Source organism: Trichosurus vulpecula, chromosome 4 (genome assembly GCF_011100635.1).
Source record: "Trichosurus vulpecula isolate mTriVul1 chromosome 4, mTriVul1.pri, whole genome shotgun sequence".
In the NCBI taxonomy this organism is placed as follows: Eukaryota; Metazoa; Chordata; class Mammalia; order Diprotodontia; family Phalangeridae; genus Trichosurus; species Trichosurus vulpecula.
In genome coordinates this window covers 382,197,906-382,219,345 of record NC_050576.1, presented here as the reverse complement: position 1 = coordinate 382,219,345, position 21,440 = coordinate 382,197,906, and positions in this window count along the sequence as shown.

Below are 21,440 nucleotides of genomic sequence, written 5' to 3'. Positions count from 1 at the left end.
GTCTTCATCCTCTTTTGAGCAGACTACTATGACAGCTTCCCAGCTGCTCATGATTGATGACATCAGGGATTTAGCCTGTGCATATCCTTTCCCCTGACCTCTATAACTGCACCCTCAAGAAAGATTTGGGTTAAAAGAGATTAAACCATTTAACTTATCTCCCTTCTCACATTACAGTCTTTACTTTGAATTGGTTCTTTAGAATGTTGGCAGATCAATCCAGGGTTAGAGACACCCAGAAAACTTTGAATCCCTACCTACATCCCTGCTCAGGTTTATCAGACTAGTTTGCCATATTTCCCATTGGATTTTTTTCAGTTGTCACATAATTTCTGTCTTAATTCTATTTTAGTTTTCTCTTCTGACTAACCTGATCATTTGATGAACCCTTCCAATTAACTCTCCAGTATCATCTATTCATTTGTGACCCCTGATGGCCTTAGCTTCAGCCCTCCAGATGAATTGCTGACTCCATTCTTGGACATATCCCTGAGCTGATCCCGGATGAACTACCATTGTCACTGCAATGTGACAGTAGCAAAACCAATTGGACTGGGCACCAGGGTATCTAGATTCTAGTCTAGGCTCTACTAGCTTTTTTATCTCAGGGAAACAGTGTAACTTCAATGAGCTTCAGTTTCTTCATTTATAAAATGAGTAGATGTCTAAAAAGATGATCTCTTTCATATATTATATGAAATAACATATATTATTTCAAAACTTCAATAATTCTTTGGTTTCATTGTCAGGGACCCTTCTTCCAAATAATACGGTTCCCAAGCTGTCTGTGCTTTTACATCCTATGGTACTCTTGCCCAGGTATACTGCTTCCAAAAGGCAGAAATACCCAGCATGCCCTCCTTTTAACATTACATGGTCTGTCCATAAATTATCCCTTACTCTCAGTATAAGATCAGTTTACCTTCTTTTCCAATTTTACATTTACTGGATGATATCTTTCATACCTTTTTTTCTCTACTTGCCATGATTAGTAATATGCTGCAACTGATATGCCCAGAATGTGTCTTTGCATTCACCTTTGGATCATTCAAAATTTTGATTCTTTAGAAATGGTGGTACTCCATGATTCACAGTTATGTAACACAATGGTGATAAAAGATGGAATTTTATGTTTTGGAAATACCTTCAGATCTCTAAAAGTACCATGCAATTCAGCACACTTTTTCCTTTCCATTTTATTTTAAATCTATCTATCCATATAATAGTATTAACATATTAATACCTTATATTATCTATATGTTAAATATTATTACTATATTAAACTATGTGTATATATACATATATATGTTGAATCTTTGGTATCTGTCCCAAACAGATGCACTAATAGACTAATGTAACTGGCTGCATGCCATAGTTTGAACAACAGGAATTCATCATCCATTTTTTCCACTTGGATTATTAGGACAATTTATTTTAAGTGGTCATGAATGTCGCTGAAGAAATCCTGCAGTATTCTAGGGCTTGATCTAGCACTTAGTACAGGGCCTAGCGCATAGTAAATGCTTAATAAATGTTTATTGATTGGTTGATTAATAAATCCAATCAATATAATGTCATCTTCAAACAGGGGCACCTGGATGATGCATTATGGATAATGACCTGCCACAATCCACTCAGAAGAGGGATTTCCTGGATGGTGATGTCATCCAGATGCCCCTGTTTGAAGATGATATCTTTACACCATGCCTCCTTTGCAGCTCTGTATGCATGAATGTGTATGTGGGAGGGGTGGGTGTTGGTGGCAGGGAGGTGAAGAGGACTAATATGGACCCATCTATGTATCAATCTCCTTAAGGTGGCTCATTACTTCAATTATTCATTATAGCATTCTATGATTCATAGCCATTCATCATCACCAGAAGAACATTAATGTTAGATTAAGGTCTCTTTTAATGGGATAATTTATGGGTCATGAAAATGTGTACTTTAGGGTTTCCCAAAGGAAATCCAGGTTTTTCATTCATCTTGTTCAATTCTTGGACCACTTCATTGTCCATTGTGGTATCTTTCCAAAGTGTATGTATGGATTTGACCACCTCAACGGGGTGGGTGTCCATCTAACTGCATATCCTCTAATAAGGTCTGATGTAGCATATATATGTGTGTGTGTGTGTATATATGTATATATATATGCATGTGTGTGTATGTGTGTGTATATATATGTATACAGACATACATATATACATGTGTATATGTGTATATGTATATATGTATATAATAAGAGAGTCTGCATGCTACCTTTCATACATTCATCAAGGTCATTCTCGGTATGCCTTGATGAGACACTGATCAAACTTACATGAGCTCAGAAAGTTCTACCACAGGTTGGGCACAGACATACACACTCTCTAAAGAACAGGACACTAAATCATCATACTCATTTGAAATCTATACTGTACAATTAACATGAACAAGAGTAGTTAGTGATTGCACTAGTTTTTTTATGGCCATTGGTGACTATTTCCCTCTGCAAAAATACAACACAGCACACACAAAGATAATGTCTAATTCCCAATAGAGGAATAGAATTTATGTAAATGTTGCAATGGTTAAAATGGGGAACCTGGAGCCAAGTTCAAATCTGGCTTCAGAAACTTAACCAGCTGCGCGACCCTAGGCAAATCACTTTAAAAAAAACCCTTCTGTCTGCCTCAGTTTCCTCATGTGTAAAATTAGAATAATAATAGCACCTACCTCCAAGATTGTTGTGAAAACCAAATGAGATAATATTTGAAAAAGTTCTTACAAACCTTAAAGTTCTACGTAAATGCTGGTTATTGCTATCATATAGAGGGTCAACCTGCACAATGTATTAGTGTACATCAAGGGAGTCTTAAGATAGATGGCACATAATAAATGCTTTGTGATATTTTCTTAATTGCTAAGTTTGGCAGTAATAATGTTCGTGGTTTTTTTTCAAGTACTTGGCATCCTCTCCTCATTCAAATATCTTGATAATTAATCCCTTATCAAACTTAAAATTGCATTGGGCTTGACATGCACTTTCTCAGTAAATACATCATCTAATTCAGCTAATCTGTCTTTTATTTCTTTATTGACATTTTCATCCTTATGTAGCCTGTTGGATTCTGCGATGCTAGAATCCAAATGTGGTGCTTCCACTGCCATAAAAGATGAAAAGAGTTTATTATAGAAATCCTCAGAGATCTTTTCCATGTTTTCTCTGTTCAGCCACATACTTCCACTTTCATCCTTAAATGGCCTCGGTACAAACTAGCCACTTCCAGGTAATCTCCACAGTATGTGCTTTGACTCTGTCCATCTTTCCCATCTCCCTTCTACTACTGCAAACTTGGGTTCTGACTCTGGAGCCCCTGGATTTGTTAAGTGAACTTCAATTTTATCTTTCTGGGAGCAGACCTCAATACCACTTCCAGGCCATCTCTGTGCCATTCTGTAGCATGTATATCACCCTTATACCCTTATAGCTCAACTTAATATGTTTTCATACGACATTAGATTGTAAACTCCTTGAGGGCAAGGACTGTCTTGTTTGCCTGTCTTTGCATCTTCAACTTTTATCATGGTATCTGTCACATAGAAATATGCTCTGTCTGTCTATTCATCTGTTTTTCCAGCAATGTCTCTTGCCAAGATTTCTGTAAATGTGTCCTCTCCCCACAGCTTCTCGTTGTCAGTCAGTCATAATTTTTAGGTAAGTTATAATCAATTTTATCAACCACAACTAACAAATGGTTAATAAAAAGGGCTCATTGTCATCTCTATGATCAAAAATATATCAGATCTATCTTCTGAAGAGCTGGTGTTCCAGTAGACAGCAATCAACTCTGATTGGTTAACAATAAATGAGAAGAATGAATATTACATTGAAAGGTGGACCTATTCTAATGGAGGGTGGGGAGGGTGGGTGTGTGGGGAGTTGGGGGAGGAGAATGTGACTTTGATTATGTCATTTACTTCTAAATTATCCAACCTTGGGCAACTTCATCAAGAATTTATCTTCACCCAAACCTATGTAGAGCACAATGGGCTTCCCCACCTGGGTAGGGTCTGAACAAGATTGTGAGGAGAAAGTTAATTCAATCTCGTTATCAGCAATGTCCTTCAGACTGAACAACCTCCAGGCTTCTGAAAAAATCCTGATCCTAATTCAATAATTGATTATTAATACGAGAGAGAAATAATCATTTCTCTTACAGCAAGCATTACTAAACACCTACTATATGCCAATCTTTGTGCTAAGTGCTGGGGATACAAAAAAAAACATAAAAGATGATCCTTGCCCTAAAAAGCTCACAATCTAAGGGGAGAGACACTAAGAAACAAATACATACTACACACACACATACATATGTGTGTGTAAATACATATATATGATAAACAGGAAGTAGTTGAGATGGAAGGCACTAGAATTAAGAGGGCATAGGAAAGGCTTCGTGGGGAAAGGAGGATTTTAGTTCAGAATAGAAGGAAACCAGGGAAGCCAGAAGGTAAAGATGAGTAGGGATAGCATTAGAGACATGGAGGACAGCCAGAGAAATTGCTTAAAGCCACAAAATGGAGTGTCTTGTTAATGAAAATAGCAAGGAAGCCAGTGTTCCTGGATCAAAGAGATAAGGGGTCTGGGTGGAGGGTGGGAGGGGGGAGGGAAGGGATATATAAGGTGTAAGAAGACTGGGAAGGTGAGAAAGGTGGGGCTAGCTTATGAACTTTGAACAACAAACAGATGATTTTGTGTTTGATTCTAGAAACGATAGGGAGCACTATAATTTATTGAATATGAAGATGACATGGTTAGATTTGCAATTTAGGAAAATTACTTTGGCAATTGAATGGAATCATACTACTCATAATCTTTCATTATCATTTCCTATTTTCAATCCGTGTTGGCCTTTGGTTGTTATGATAGATGGGTGGATGGATAGATAGACAGACAGACAGATAGATAGATAGATGGATACATACATACATACATACATAAATAGATACATATGTAGATAGATAGATATAGATGTGTATGCATATATATATATATATATATATATATGTGATATGATAATATATCTGATTGACAATGATGTTAAATGTTTGATGACCAAGGAAAATTCTAGCAACTCCCTTATGTCAAATTGATTACATTGCTTGAATTTCTTTAGGAAGTGGCATTATCCTGCCTGCATTGACACCTGCTCTTTTATCCATTTCCTAATATTTATATCAAAAGTTTGTTAGGATGGAATTGCTTCACTGTCAAATATAAGTGTTTTCTCATTTTGATTCTTCCAATTTGGTATTGATTTGATATTTATGATAAAAACGTAATGATCCGTTCATTTACAGACAGCTGATTCAGAGATGATTCCCACATTGGTAAGCAGTCACTTCCTGTCTGGTAAAATACAATAAATTTCATTTTGTGTGTGTGTGTGTGTGTGTGTGTGTGTGTGTGTGTGTGTGTGTGATGTTATTTGTTGCTCTATATAACCATTGTCTCCCAACTCTTCTCTTGAAGAACATGTTAATGACATATAGGTGGAAGCATTCCGTCCAATTTAAAAGCTTTCAGCTTCTCTTGTTTACAACTTATTTTTCACCATCCTTTCTGAGGTATAAATCATTTAAGACTGTATGTTATGCACAGAATGACAGTGTGTGTATATCTTTCTGTTTAATGCCTTTCTTGATAACGACAAAGATCATTGAAAAAAAGTTATCTCTGTAGTATAATCTATCAAAGAACTTCGTACCATCTTGACATATGTATAGCAGTATGTTGTTCTACTGATATATATACATATATGTAGATGATAGATACAATATGTGTATATGTATGTGTATATATATGCATATTCATGCATATCTATCTATCTATCTATCTATCTATCTATCTATCTATCTACATATATATCCTTGTGGTAGAATAGGATTTCAGAAATTCACACATACTCAATTTCTGTGTAGAGCTGATCTCATTAAGCAGAACATTTTTTTAAAAATCAGCACAGATAATGACTTCAAGTTAAAATAAGAGTGTAAATGACTCCTTATGAGCCATTTACTCTCCATTTAAACCTTAAATGACATGTCAACACCAATACTTCTTAGGTTTTTTGAAATGGCTACTCATTTACATGATGGCATAAAACAGTTTGATGGGAATAAATGGAAGACTTTACAAATGATGAAGGTCAACAATCATCTTTAGTCAATTGATGCACTGCCTATTTAGTTTAAAATATTAAAGAGCTGATACAACAGGACAAGCCCTACTTTATTAGCACTCTGTAGTTAAGATATGAAATATATAGAAATTAAGGGAAAGCTAGTGAAAACATCCAATTTATATGTAAGAGACTTTTAAAAATAAAATAATTTCTTCATGAAGTTTTCATGATTAAAGAAAGAATGTGCATTGGTTTTGTTATTTGGTTTCTTGGAATCAGCTTGAATTGAGAATATTTACTAAATGTTATAAAAAGGTCTGGTGGCAGGCCTTCGAGAAATAGACAAATTATCATATGCACTGACTGAAAGCTAAAATGGAAAGGGTCATTCTGATGACTGAAGAAAGCAATGAGGAAATAATTAGCAAGCATGATTTATATCTTTGCCAGTTGTAAACATCAACAATTTCTTCTACAAAAAAATCTGATTTCAATCTATATAAACTCGTTAATAAAAATGGCCACTGCTTGGAAACATCATATACGTGTGTGTGTGTGTGTGTGTGTGTGTGTGTGTGTGTATATGTATGTGTGTGTGCATATATATGTTATGTATACACATATATCTATACATATATGTGTGTATACGTATATGTGTATGTATGTGCATTTAAAGACAGACAGATAGATAGATAGATAGATAGATAGATAGATAGATAGATAGATAGATATAGGTATAGATAAGCATTAAAATATGCAAAGATGGTATATAAGCCAGCAGAAAAAATCTTCACACTGTCCAGGAAATATTGAAGTGAAAACAACATCAACCTGTGTCAGCTAAGGCAAAATTACACGTTTATGTCTGCATCAGAGAATGGCTTTCATCATGTCCCTTCTTTGCTCAAAAAGCTTCAATGGATCCCCACTGTCCATAAGATGTATCTAACTTAGCTTCTGTGCTTTTGGAACTCACATCTGCTTTTTATAGTTGTTTCCTCTCTCTGCTGTCAGGCTATGAATTATTATCCTTTGCTGCTGCCAGTGTTTATGAGGGGTGGGGGGTGTAAGTGCAGAAGCTCCCACTGTGGTTCCAGCAGGCATGGGCAGGCAAGGCTAAAATGGTTTTTGGAGCTGGAAACCCTTGAGTAAGCAAATCCCAATACAGCACAACTGCTAACTCTACTGAACTCCATCTTGATCTCCAAAGATTTTCTCTCCTAAGGCCTGACTTAGATCCATGATCTTGGTTATTATCTACTTCTTGTCTTTGCATTACATTGAAATTATGACCTTGTTTCCTGGCTTGTCTTCTCACTTAAAATTAATAACTCAGGACTGCTCTACAACTTCGCTTACAATCTTCCTTGATGGCTATGATGCAGTTTACTCATCTCTTTTTTTCACTCCCTAATTCCCTGCTTCTAATCTTCACCTTGTAGCAGTCTGGGTTGGGAAACTATCTCATCATGCTTGTAAGATTATATACAAAATAAGAGTAAATAGACTTTCAGTAAGGAACTGAAGGCCTCTCTTGAAAGTAAAATACATGAGTTTTAAAGTTTATGGTTATTATGACTTCTTTTGAATACTTCTTCAATGGACTCTTTTGTTTCCTTTATGGTTTTTTTTTTTTGCTGTAATGCATCACAGTGATGGGCTATGATGTGATGTGTGATATAACAATATGATACACTTCAGTGTGATGTAATAATATATCATAATGTAATATAACGCAGTGTAATATGCATTATATTGTGTAGTATACATTATACCTATTGTATTGCATTCTATTTCACTGTCTATTTTATTACATTATATCATATCATTATATTCATTATTTTATGTTACATCATATTGTGTTATAATTACATGTGTATATATATACCACATAGGATATTGTTAAATATTGGAACATTAATATTATAAAGTAATGTGATGATATAATATTATATCGTACAATTACATTATAAATGTTATTTCATACATCATCTATTTATGATACTTTATAGTATATCTAATATATCATATATGATATGCATATAGTAATATGCATAATATTTACAATCCACACCTGCATTTTGTACATACAAATATGCATGTATGTATGCACATGCATGAGATTGCATGGTATCATGTAACATAGTAATGCATGATATAATATGACAACCTGATATGATATGATCAATAAAATATGACATAATAATGATGAAAACTTGTGTATTCTAAACTGATGTGTGTGTATGTGTAGTCTGTACTTGTGATTTCACAGTTTAGGAATCTCCCAACAAGATATAAAACAAAATCAACCACTTTTCTGTAACGCATGACCTCACAGAGTTATGAAGGTATATTGAGAAGTTAAGTGACTTTCCCAGGGGCACATAGCATAATTGTCAAAGGCAAGGCTTAAACTCAATTCTTCCTGCAAAGTCCATTCTCCATTCATTATGTTGTGCTCCTCCACATACAACCTGACATGAAGTGACATGATACTCTATATTGTAAGATATAATGTAATATAATATAATATAAAATGTAACATTATAATATAATGTGGTACAATTTAACACAATAAAATATAATGATGAAAACTTGTTTGATAGCAAATGTAGATTTTGTAAAACCATTAAAATACAATTTGAGGATATCAGATGATAGATTTATATGTTGACTGGGGAACAGATCTGGACTATTCTGAATAATAAGAATAGAAGTGTTGCTAGGATTACATAGACATGAATTGGAAGGAAGGAAACAGTACTTATTAAGTACTTACTAGATACCAGACACTGTGCTAAGTTCTGGTGTTACAAATACAAGCACAAAGATAGACAACTCTGTCCTCAAAGAGCTTACATTCTAATAGGGGAAGGCAATGCATAAAAGGAAGCTAAACAGTGTGGAGGAGGGATGGTTATGGTATGGGGGCATGGTACTGAAGTCTTAAAGTCAAGATAAGAGCTGAGAGGGGCAGGAAGACTGGTCAGGCTGGGCTTCTCCACAAAATGAAGGTCTTAGAAGGGATTCACCAATATGAGACAGGTGCCAGCTTGGTAACGGGGCTAATCGAAGATGAGAAGGCCTGAAAATGGTTGGATGTTCCAAGGGGCAGAGGACCCAGACACTGAGGGAATCTTTAGGATGCAATAAGCAGCTAAGGCACGTCTTTGAAGTCAATCAAGGCATCACCACAATGTTATTTTCATTAACTTAAGAGTATTTTAGAATATAACCATTGTAAGATGTTCTGGAAAATCGACATATCAAAATTTCAAAAGTGATTGATATCATCAATAGGGCCTCCATTAGCACAGGTCACAGTCCTCCTCTTAGGAGACTGTGTTCAGGAGTTTCTATGGCCAACATTGGTGGTCAACATTCTTTCAATGAGCTGATTTAAACTTAGCTAGAATTGTCTTTGACTAACATATGGACACCCATAGCAAAGCATACCTTGAAAGCCTTTCCAATGAGACAGCTCAGCAAGCATTTGCATTCCACTGGCCCACCTTTAAAGAACTCAAAATCAATTCCATATCATAATGAAGCATCAAAGTAGGGCTTTATACGTGAAAAACTTACTCCAATGCTTTAATACTTTATAGATCTATGATTTCAATAATGGTCAGTCTTTCCAATAACTTACAATGCAACTGTTCTTCAAATTAGTTGATGGTCTTTTAAGATTGCTCAGAGAAAAAAAAGATTCATGTCCCTACAGACTACCTGGTTGCCTTTCTGAATTTAGGTATGTTAGTCCCCAAGCAACACATGTATATTCTATTATTAGACCAGAAATTTTTTAAATTTTTTTCTTTTTAATATTTTATTATTTGATATTTTTAGTTTTCAACATTGATTTCCACAAGATTTTGAGTTACAAATTCTCTCCCCATTTCTACCCTCCCTCCTACTCCAATATGGCACATATTCTGATTGCTCTGTTCCTCAGTCAGCCCTCCCTTCTGTCACCCCGTGTCCCCCCAATCCCCTTTCCCCTTTCTTGGAGGCCAAGATAGATTTCTACACGCCATTGCCTGTATATCTTATTTCCCAGTTGCATGCAAAAACTACTTTTTTTGAGCATCTGATTTTAGAAATTTGAGTTCCAAATTCTCTCCCCTCTTCCCTCCCCACTCACCCTCCCAAAGAAGGCAAGTAATTCAACATAGGCCACACATGTATCATTATGCAAAACACTTCCACAATAATCGTGTTGTGAAAGATTAACTATATTTCCCTCCATCCTATCCTGTCCCCCTTTATTCAGTTTTCTCCCTTGACTCTGTCCCTTTTCTAAAGTGTTTGCTTTTGATTACCTCCTTCCCCAATCTGCTTCCCTTCTATCATCCCCCTTTCTTATCCCCTTCCCCCTACTTTCCTGTGGGGTAAGATAGCCAATTGAGTGTGTATGTTATTCCCTCCTCAAGTCAAATCCTATGAGAGCAAGATTCACTCATTCCGCCTCACCTGCCCCTTCTTCCCTTCAAATAAAATTGCTTTTTCTTGCCACTTTTGTGTGAGATAATTTACCCCACTCTATCTCTCCTTTTCTCTCTCTCTCAATATATTTCTCTCTCACCCCTTAATTTTATTTTACTTTTTTAGATAACATTCCTTCATATTCAACTCACCCTGTGCCCTCTGTCTACATATATATATATATATATATATATATATATATATATATATATATATATATATATGTGTGTGTGTGTGTGTGTGTGTGTGTGTGTGTGTGTGTGTATGTATATTCCCGTCAGCTACCCTAATACTGAGGAAAGTCTCATGAATTACAGACATCATCTTTCCATGTAGGAATGTAAACAGAACAGTTCAACTTTAATAAGTCTCTTAGGATTTTTATTTCTTGTTTACCTTTTCATGCTTCTCTTGATTCTTGTATTTGAAAGGCAAATTTTCTATTTAGCTCTGGTCTTTTCATTAAGAGCGCTTGAAAGGCCTCTATTTTATTGAGCTATATTTTGCCTTAGAGCATTATACTCAGTTTTGCTGGGTAGGTTATAGTTGGTTTTAATTCTAGCCCCTTTGACCTCCGGAATATCATATTCCAAGTCCTTTGATCCCTTAATGTAGAAGCTGCTAGATCTTGTGTTATTCTGATTGTGTTTCTACAATACTCAAATTGTTTCTTTCTGGCTGCTTGCAGTATTTTCTCCTTGACCTGGGAACTCTGGAATTTGGTGACAATATTCCTAGGAATTTTCCTTTTAAGATCTTTTTCAAGAGGCAATTGGTGGATTCTTTCAATTTCTAGTTTACCTTCTGGTTCTAGAATATCAGGGCAGTTTTCCTTGATAATTTCTTGAAAGATGATGTCTAGGCTCTTTTTTGATCATGGCTTTTAGATACACCAATAATTTTAAAATTATCTTTCCTGGATCTATTCTCCAGGTCAGTGGTTTTTCCAATGAGATATTTCACATTGTCTCCCATATTTTTCATTTCTTTGGTTCTATTTTATAATTTCTTGGTTTCTCACAAAGTCACTAGCTTTCACTTGCTCCAATCTAATTTTTAAGATGGTATTTTCTTCAGTGGTCTTTTGGACCTCCTTTTCCATTTGGCTAATTCTGCCTTTCAAGGCATCCTTCTCCTCATTGGTTTTTTGGTGCTCTTTTGACATTTGGGTTAGCCTGTTTTTTAAGGTGTTATTTTCTTCAGTATTTTTTTTGGTCTCCTTTAGCAAGTTGTTGACTTGTTTTTCATGATTTTCTTGCATCACTCTCATTTCTCTCCCCAATTTTTCCTCTACTTCTCTTACTTGCTTTTCAAAATCCTTTTTGACCTCTACCATGGCCTGAGACTAATTTATATTTTTCTTGGAGGCTTTTGATGTAAGCTCTTTGACTTTGTTAACTTCTTCTGGCTCTATGGTTTGATCTTCCTTGTCACTAAAAAAAGATTCTATAGTTTGTGTCTGAGTCTGAGTCCTTTTTCACTGCCTGGTTATTTTCCCAGCCAACTAGTTGACCCTTGAGCTTTTTGTCAGGGTAGGACTGCTTGTAGAGTAGAGAGTACTTTGTCCCAGGCTTTAGGGTCTGCACAGCTGTTTTCAGAGCTACTTTTACTCTACCATCACTACAAGCTCTGCCACACCCATGTTCTTCCTCCCCCAAGAACTGCCAACCAGGACTGTGACCAGATCCAGGCAGGGCAAAACAAGAGAACTCTGCCTCTGCACCAGCAAAGCACTCCCTGCATTCCTGCTCCAATCTGCCATTTGATTCTTCCCACCATGTGGGCCAGGGACTCTGGAATCAGCTGACGCTGGAGCTCTGGAAGAAGCTGCAGGAGCTTGCTGCTGCTGCCACTGCTGCTGCTGCTGCTGAGCCACCTCCGCTGCCTTCAGGGCTGGGGCCAAGCAGGGCACCTCTCTCTCCTGATCCAGCAGTTTTCCCACTAACCTGCTCCATTGTCTTTGGTGTCTGTGGGTTGAGAAGTCTGGCAACTGCCAAAACTCAGTGATTCATGGCCCTACGGCCTTCTCCACCCAACTCCCTGGTTGGTCCTGGCATGGCCGATGCTGGGCTGCACTCCACTCCCAGCACAGTGTGATAGACCCTTCCCAGAGACCATCCAGTTTGTCCTGGGCTGGATACCTGCTTCCCTCTGCTTTTTCTTGGGTTCTGCAGCTCTAGAATTTGTTCAGAGCCATTTTTTACAGGTGTTTGGAGAGACCTGGGGGAGAGCTTAAGTGAGTCTCTGCTTTCCAGCATCTATCTTGGCTCCACTTAGACCTGAAATTTTCTGAGCTTGGTAGAACTTGCCTTAGAGAGTCAACTCTATGTTATTATGAAGCACTAGTAGAACTTTATTGGCAAATCCATCATTTCAGAATTTACATTCCTCCCAAATATCTTTCCAACACTTTGTTAGGAAGATAGTAAAATCTACTGGATAAAGAAACAGGAGAATAAAATCATAATCCCAGCTCTGTCATTTAATGTATGACTTTAGGCAAGTCACTTAACCTCCCTAGGTCTCAGCTTCCTTATCTGTAAAATGAGGATTCATTTACTCATGGAAGCCGTATTGCAATAACCAAAAAACACATACAAGAAATGAACCATGGCAAAGGTACCAAAGAAAGGATTTGGGCATACATACCATTGGACTCTTTGGGAAAGTAGTGATATAACATTTTTAGGCAACACTGTAAGGAACACCTCTGGTTATCATTTATGAGGCTGATTCTCTGAAGACTATTTACAATTGAAAGAAAAAAATATTTCCTCCAAAGAAATCTATTATTATACAATTTCGGACAGTTTTAAAAAGTGAAGAATTTCAGTTTTTAGAACATAAGGTTTTCCTACCATTCCTAACTTGCCTTTTATAAGCAACTGCCTAATCCATATAAGGGTAAATTTAGCTCTTACATGAACCATGTGGGAAAACAAATTATATTTGAAAAGATCCTAAATGGCTAAACTAGAAATGATTGCTAGAAATTTCCATTTGCTTATTATACAAGTAGAAAAAGGGGAAAGGATTCATAACCTCTAAAGATGCTTCCAGCTCTAAAATTCTGTGATTTCTTGATTTATTCACTTTAACACGTGACTAACTTGTATTCTTATTTTAAAAAATGGGTGTTTCTCCCCAGCCTATTACATCCAAGTGTCACACAGTCACAGACTAGCTAAGTCATCTCTCTAATTCGGCAAAGTTCACAGAAGTCTCTCTTCTTTATTTAGTCAGATGGGACTCAATAAGTGATCTTAAGAGTTCAAAGAAAAGAATATTGCCTATTATTTAACAAGAAGTTGATAATTTATAGTATATACCTAGTGGCCCTCTGAACTGAAGAGCCTAGTATAATCACAGATGATATGTCCATTTTCAAACTTTTACCAGGTAGAATTATGTTTCATAATGGTAAACCCACATATAAGTATGTTTTCATAGTCTTAAGCAATGGAACAAGCTGAGTCGAAAGCAATGAACTCCTTCAGAAGCTATCATAAAATAAAGCAAAAAATAGAGAGCAAGGGAAATAGAGCAAGGGAAACTGAATTCATTCAGTCAAAAGTTCCCTACTTTACAGGTACAGTAAACATTGTTGAAGATTATTCAAAATCCATTGGGCAATTTTCGACTTTTTCTTTCCAAATTCTCTGAGCGTCAATAATTTAACATCTATGCTTTTGTTGGATTCCTAAGTCTTATCTTGGTACCACTCTGTCCAAAGTATTCTGGTTAATAAATATGTTGATATACAATTTATATGGGTGTTACATCATTGGTCAATTTAACTTTAATTCAACACTGGCTAATGAACCATAAAAATAAAGGATTAACCAACAACAAAAGGAGTATGGTTTATTGCCTGAAGAATGCTTTAGAACTATGGTACCTAGATAAGTTAATAATAGCAAAACATTAACTTCCCCAAGGTCTTTGTCATCTCTGAAGGCAGCTGAGATTGTGTGATACCAGTTTATAAAAATGCACTTGAAGCATAATTTGAAAGCAAGAAAATGTAAAATGTGGGGAAATGGAGTGATTTCCTGCCTGAACAATGAAGCTTAAAATTCAGGTGTACTTGTGACATGACATGTAGCCCTTATCTTCAGTTTGCACATATCCCAATATAGCCTCCCCACACAACTTCCATCTGAGGAAGAAGTGCCATTTGTAGCAGACTTTTGTTTTTAAGCTAAACAGAGGTATGGACCATATCAGGAGGCTGGAACATTGTGGGGCCAAGAGGGGAAGTAAGATGTAGATGTTTCTATTTGCATAGAAATATTGTCTTCCTCTTTTAACATTGCAAGGGTGGAGAGGGTTGAGAGGGTGGGAATCAGTGACTGATTGCAGTTCTACAGTGTCCATGTAGGGACCTTACTCAGACAGCTGTTATATGTGGCCTAGGGGGAGGTGGGAATAGTACCATGAGAATAAATGAAAATGAATAAGCATAAATGAGTATGAATGAGAATGAGACATCACGGAAGGGGAGGTAGTGATTATACTGATTGCGGATTTCTGATATGCATTGGTTCAATAGCATAGAGGGAGTGTCAGAGAACATGGGGTCTCAGAGCTATTAATACCTGGGGGGCTTGCCATGGAGTTCATATGCCTTTATGTTCTTCATGGTGTATGAGACTATGTGCATTTTGGGAAAGGCTTATGGCTAAGACAATCTAGACAACATGTATCATTATGGCATGAACAAGGATGAGAGCTGTAAGATCAAATTCTGTTGAGTATGGCATATGTGAATTGTGGGCATGGCTGAGCTTGCCTCTGTGTTTTTTGCTTCCAAAGGAAGCCAACACAGGGCAACCTAAGAATATTCAGAAGGAGCAATCAAATCTGCTTCATATTTATTTTTCCGCAATAATGTAATCAGAATTGTAATGGAACAGCCTCACTGTTCTCTTCAGAAGGTTCCATCCTATTGTAAGGGGTACAATCACTGAAACATTCTGGAGAGAGCCTGTAAGAGAAAGAACTTGCTAAGCATTGTTAAGGGAAAATCTCTCTGATAACTTTGTTAAGTTATCAATACTTTAAGAACATAAGTTACAAAAGAAAGATGGAGGGGCTTTTCTTGATGTTCAGTCACATGCAACTCTTTGTGACCCCATTTGTGCTGTTTTTGGCAAAGATGCTGGAGTGGTTTGTCATTTCATTCTCTGATTCATTTTATAGATAGGGAAACTGGGGCAAACAGGGTTAAGTGACTTGTTCAGGGTCACAGCTAGTAAGCATCTGAAGCTGGGTTTGAACTTAAGTCTTCCTGACTCCCAGTTCCAGAGCTCTAGCCACTCTGCCACGTACCTTCCCCAGGGCTTCTCTACCCCTGTTCTAAAAATCTGAGCTTGAGGAATCAGAGCAACTAGATTTTACACTTTCCAGGAATCTTTTTTTTTAAGAAAAGAGACATTTTTAATAGGGATGGGAGAGACAGATACTCTGGATACTGTATGAGAAGTGGTCAGTCTGGTAAGACTTGGTTTCGTAATTTCAACTCTGTCATGAAGTAATTTTGGGACTTTGGGCAAGTTATTCAAACTTTCTTGGACTCGGTTTTCTCATCTGTAAAATGAGGGAGTTTTGGTGCAAGATTGCTAGAGTTCATTGAAAAAAGAATTGCTTTAATCTAATTCTGAAGGTTCTCTTTCTTCCAGGCAGTTTTTTTTTTACTACTAGTAGCTGAGAGACAGAGGAGACAGGAAATGTAGTCCTTCTGATTAGGGGAATTGTGGGAAAGGCTTTGAGGTGAAGTAAACCCGAAGCTCTGGGATTCAAGGACAAATTATCATGAGACGCTTTTGGTATAAAGCTAAATAGGTTAAGTAGAAACAACTGAGATTCTCTCTTTGAAGCCAAGTATAAGGATGAAAAAGAATAAGAGAAGTAAATGACTAGGAATAATAGTTGGGATAAGAAAAGATTGCCTATGTATCCTAGGAATCTATTTCTTTTAAAGTTGATTCTAATGTGATATCTATGAATTTTAATGCTAGTTTAAAGTTTGATTAAGTATAAGTATTTTCACACAAAGACATTTTTCTATAAAAAAGTAGAATTTCACTGTTGCGAACATGAGGGATGAGTAGATAACCTTGTATATCCTTTTAAAAGCATAGAGCTTGCAAATCAAACCTCGTGATCACAGCCTCTTGGGGGTAGCAATACTAGACTCTACGGTCAATAACAAAAGGGCAAAAATCACTTTCTTTAGTACCAAGCTCACAATGCAAAAGTCAGACAAAGCCAATACTCATACAATCTTTCCTTCTTCTGAACTGGAGAAGCTTTATGTCTTTCACTATGCTTGAAAGAGAAGACCAGGTAACTGTAAAAAAAAAAAAAACCCTCAATATCTTCATATCTTCTCCCTTAAATCTACCCCTCATCCAACCTTTTTTTTTTTTTTGTAGAGGGCACCATCTTTTCATTCCCTCAGGCTAATAATCTTGAAGTCATCCTTCAATTTTTCCTTTACTTCCCTACTCATATCAAATCGATTACCAAGTCCTGTTGATTCTACCTCCTCGATATCAATCAATTGATTAATCAGCAAATATCTGCTATCTATGACACTATGTCAGGGCAGCCGGGTAGAACAGAGGATAGAGTGTTGGGCCTAGAATCAGGAAGACTTCTCTTTCCGAGTTCAAATCCAACCTCAGACACTCACTAGCTGTGTGACCTAGGCAAGTCGCTTAACCCTGTTTGCCTCAGTTTCCTCATCTGTAAAATGAGCTTGAGAAAGAAATGGCAAACCTGTCTAGTATCTTTGCTAAGAAAACCCCAAATGGAGTCACAAAGATTAGGACACAAAAAAACAACTGAACAACTAAATATTAGACACTGATGATAAAAAAAAGACTATTTGTGTTCTTCCCTCAAAGAGTTTACATTTTATAAGGGGAAGCCAAAATGAGCACTGGGAAGTATATGCAAGATAAATATTAAAAACCTATTTACAAAATAAATATAAAGTTAATTCTGGGTAAAGGGTACTACAGCTGGGTGATTAGAAAATACCTCTTGTAGCTGGTGGTGCTTGAGCTGAGCTTTAAAGAAAATTAGGCAAAGGTGAGGGGAATTGCCTGTGCAAAGGCATATAGAGAAAGGGACAAAAAGGTCAAGGTCAAGTGTGAGAAAATAGCAGGAAGGCCAGTTTTTCTAGGTTAAAGAGTGTTTTAAGGGGAATAGTAGAGTATAGGCCTGGAAAGGTTAGTATGATTTTTAAATGCCAAATGGATGACCTTGTATTTGATTCAAAAGGTAAGAGGGAACACAGGAATTCATTAACCATGGTCAACAGGTCTGTGCTTTAGAAGTATATTGAGGATGGATGTCAGAGGGGAGAACTGAGGCCAGTAGACTATTCGGAAGGCTATAACACCAGTCCAGGAGAATAGTGATGAGTTCCTGAACTAGAGTGTTAGATATGTGAATAGAGAGAAGGGGATGAATGAAAAACCTGTTGTGGAGGTAGAATAAGCATCTTTCCTATCCATCCCACTGTTTTAATGCATGCAGTTGCCACCATAGTCTATGGGAAAGGCATGGGAAAAGCATTTATCAAGCTTTGTACCAGGACATTGCAATATGCACTTTACAATATAATTTCATTTGATTCTCATAACATTCTCCTGAGAGAAGTTTATTATTATTATTCATTTTAGAGCTGAGAAAACTAAGATATAAGTTAAGTGACTCACCCAGGATCATATGGTTGCTAAGTCTCTGAGGCAAGATTTGAACTTAGGTCTTCCTAACTTCAAGGCAGCTAGGTGGCTCAGTGGGGTTAATATGTTCAAATCTAGCCTTAGACACACACTAGCTATGTGACCCTGGGCAAGTCACTTAACCCTCTTTGCCTTAGTTTCCTCATCTGTAAAATGAGCTGGAGAAGGAAATGGCAAATCATTCCAGTTATCTTTACCAAGAAAGCTCCAAGTGAGGTCGGAAAGACTTGGACACAACTGAACAACAACTTCTTGACTTCAGGCCCAACAATCTAGTAGATGTAATGATTAGCCATCCCTGTTGTCCTCATAACCTCTCCCCAGGAATATTTCGATCGCCTCCTACATATCCTTGCTATTTCCAGTTACTCCCTCTTCAATCCAATCTCCATATAGGTGCTGAGCCAGCATAGATTATAGGATCTTTTGTTGATATTTGGATCTGTGATTTTATTGGCATTTGGTTCTCCTTGGTAAGGAAATTCCCTTTACCCATGCAGATTGGCAACTATTCTGTAGCTGATATTCATAGAGAGTTGCCAACAACACTGAGAAATTGAGACTTACCCAGGTTCACATGGCAAATACATGTCAGAAGTAGGAAGTGAACCTGAATCATCTTGACTTCAAGGATAGCTCTCTGTCTTTCATCCCATGGTGTCACAGGAGGCTGTGATTGCGGGATCATTGATTTATAGCTGGGTTGGATCTCAGAGATCATATAACAACTCCCTCATTTTTCAGACAAGAAAATTGAACTCAGAGAGTTTAAGCGACTTTGTTCAATGTCATTTGAGCATTAGCAACAGTAACAACAGCTAGCATTTATATAGCACGTTAAGGTTTGCAAAGTGCATTAAAAATATCTAATTTAATCCTCACAACAACTTCTGGGAGATAGATGCTGTTACTATCCCCACTTTAAATGACAGTATAATAGAGTAAGCCACCTGCTCAGGGTTACAGAGCTAAGTAGTTTGAACTCAAGTCTTCCTGACTCCAAGTCCCAAACTCTATCTCCTGTATCACTTAACTCCCTGTAACTGGCAGAGGGCAGATTCTAACCCATTCCAAGTTTAATCCTTTTGCTACTACCCCATTATGCTTCTTCAGTAATTTTCATAAAGCTCAGGTCTGATTATACCACCCTCTCACTGAAGGCTTTTTAGCAGCTCCCTATTTCTACAATACTAAAGTACAGCTTGGCATTTAAAGGCTTATATACTCTGGATCTAGCCTACCTCCCCAGATTTATTTCACATTTTGTCTTTCCACGTATTTCACACTCTAGCCCAAACTTGTCTACATGCTGCTCCTCATTCTATTTCCTTTGTGCCTACTGCTTAAGAGGCTGTCCCCTGTACCTGGAATTCACTCTCTCCTTGAGGGAACATTTTAGAATCCCCAGGATCCTCCAGGTTTTCCTCCTACAGGAAGTTCCTTCCATCATCCTAATTATTAATGATCTCTTCTTTCTCAAATCACCATACATTTACTTTTCTATTAATGTTTACATCTTTTACTAAAGGCATATAGGTAATGAAGTGGCTAGGCCTGGAGTCAGGAAGATCTGAGTACAAATCCAGCCTCAAACATTTATTAGCTATGTGACCCTGGGCAAGACACTTAATCTTATTTGCCTCAGTCTTCTCTTCTATAAAATGAGCTGGAGAAGGAAATTGCAAACCATTTGAGTATCTTTTTTTAAATAATACTTTATCATTTTCCCCAATTACATGTAAAAACAATTTAAACATTTTTTAAGCTTTGAGTTCCAAATTCTGTCTCTCCTTCCCCTCCCCACTTCCTGAGAGGGTTAACAATCTGATGCAGGTTATCCATGTGCAATCATGTAAAATATATTTCCATATTAGTCATTTTGTGGAAGAAAACTCAAACAAAAAGAAAAGAAGGAAGAAAGGAAGGAAGGAAGAAGGAAAGAAAGAAAGAGAAAGAAAGGAAGGAAGGAAAAAAGAAAGAAAAAGAAAGAGAAGAACAAAAGGAAAGAAAGAAAGACAGAAAGCAAAAGTAAGAAAGAAAGAAAGAAAGAAAGAAAGAAAGAAAGAAAGAAAGACAGAAAGAAAGAAAGAAAGAAAGAAAAGAACAAAAGGAAAGAAAGAAAAGGACAAAAGGAAAAAATGAAAGAAAAAAAGAAAGAAAAAATAGTACACTTTGTTCTGTCTTCAGATCCATCACTTCCTTCTCTGGGGGCAGATAAAATTTTTCATCATGAGTCATTTGGAATTGTCTCGGATCACTGTATTGCTAAACGTAGATAAGTCACTGATAGTTGTTAACTGTACAATATTGCTGGTACTATGTGCAATGTTCTCCTAGTTGGCTCCAGTATCTTTGCCAAGAAAATCCGAAACAGGGTCACAAAGAGTCAGACACTACTCAACAACAACAACAAATCCTTTAGTAGAATCAAAGTTCCTTGAGGCCAAGAAGTTTGTCATTTTTTTTATCTCTGTATCTCCAGTCCTCTTAACAGTGCCTTGCATTTAATAGTGAGAGCTTGATGCAGACAGAGCTTGAAGGTTCCTTTACAGTAATCTAGTGTGAGCCCATCAGCTGAGATTAAGGAATTTCCCAGTGTCCACATATAAGTAGAAGAGGTGGTATTTGAACCCAGATCCTTTGACTTGAGAGCTGGCACTTATTCCTCTTTACCATTACATACAATTGAATTGGACTGAAGAAATATTTTGACTTGTCTACTCTTCACATCGTGTATCAAACGTCTCTTCTCCCTCCAAAGTAAAGTGAAAACTTGAGGATAGGTAGTATTTTGTATTTTGTTTATTGGTAACAGTCACTACATTAATGTTACTCTGAATTACCTTAAGGATCAGTATTCAAAAGATAGATAGGAGCATGTTTGAAAGAGGGCTTGCAGGTGCAGTCTCTGTGCCTTCCCAGCTTGAAACCTGGCAACCAGAAGAAGACCAAAGAATAGGGAAACTCAGTCACTCGAAAACAGACTGAATTAGAAGGAAAGCAGAAGAATGGGGGGGTTGTTTACAGCAAA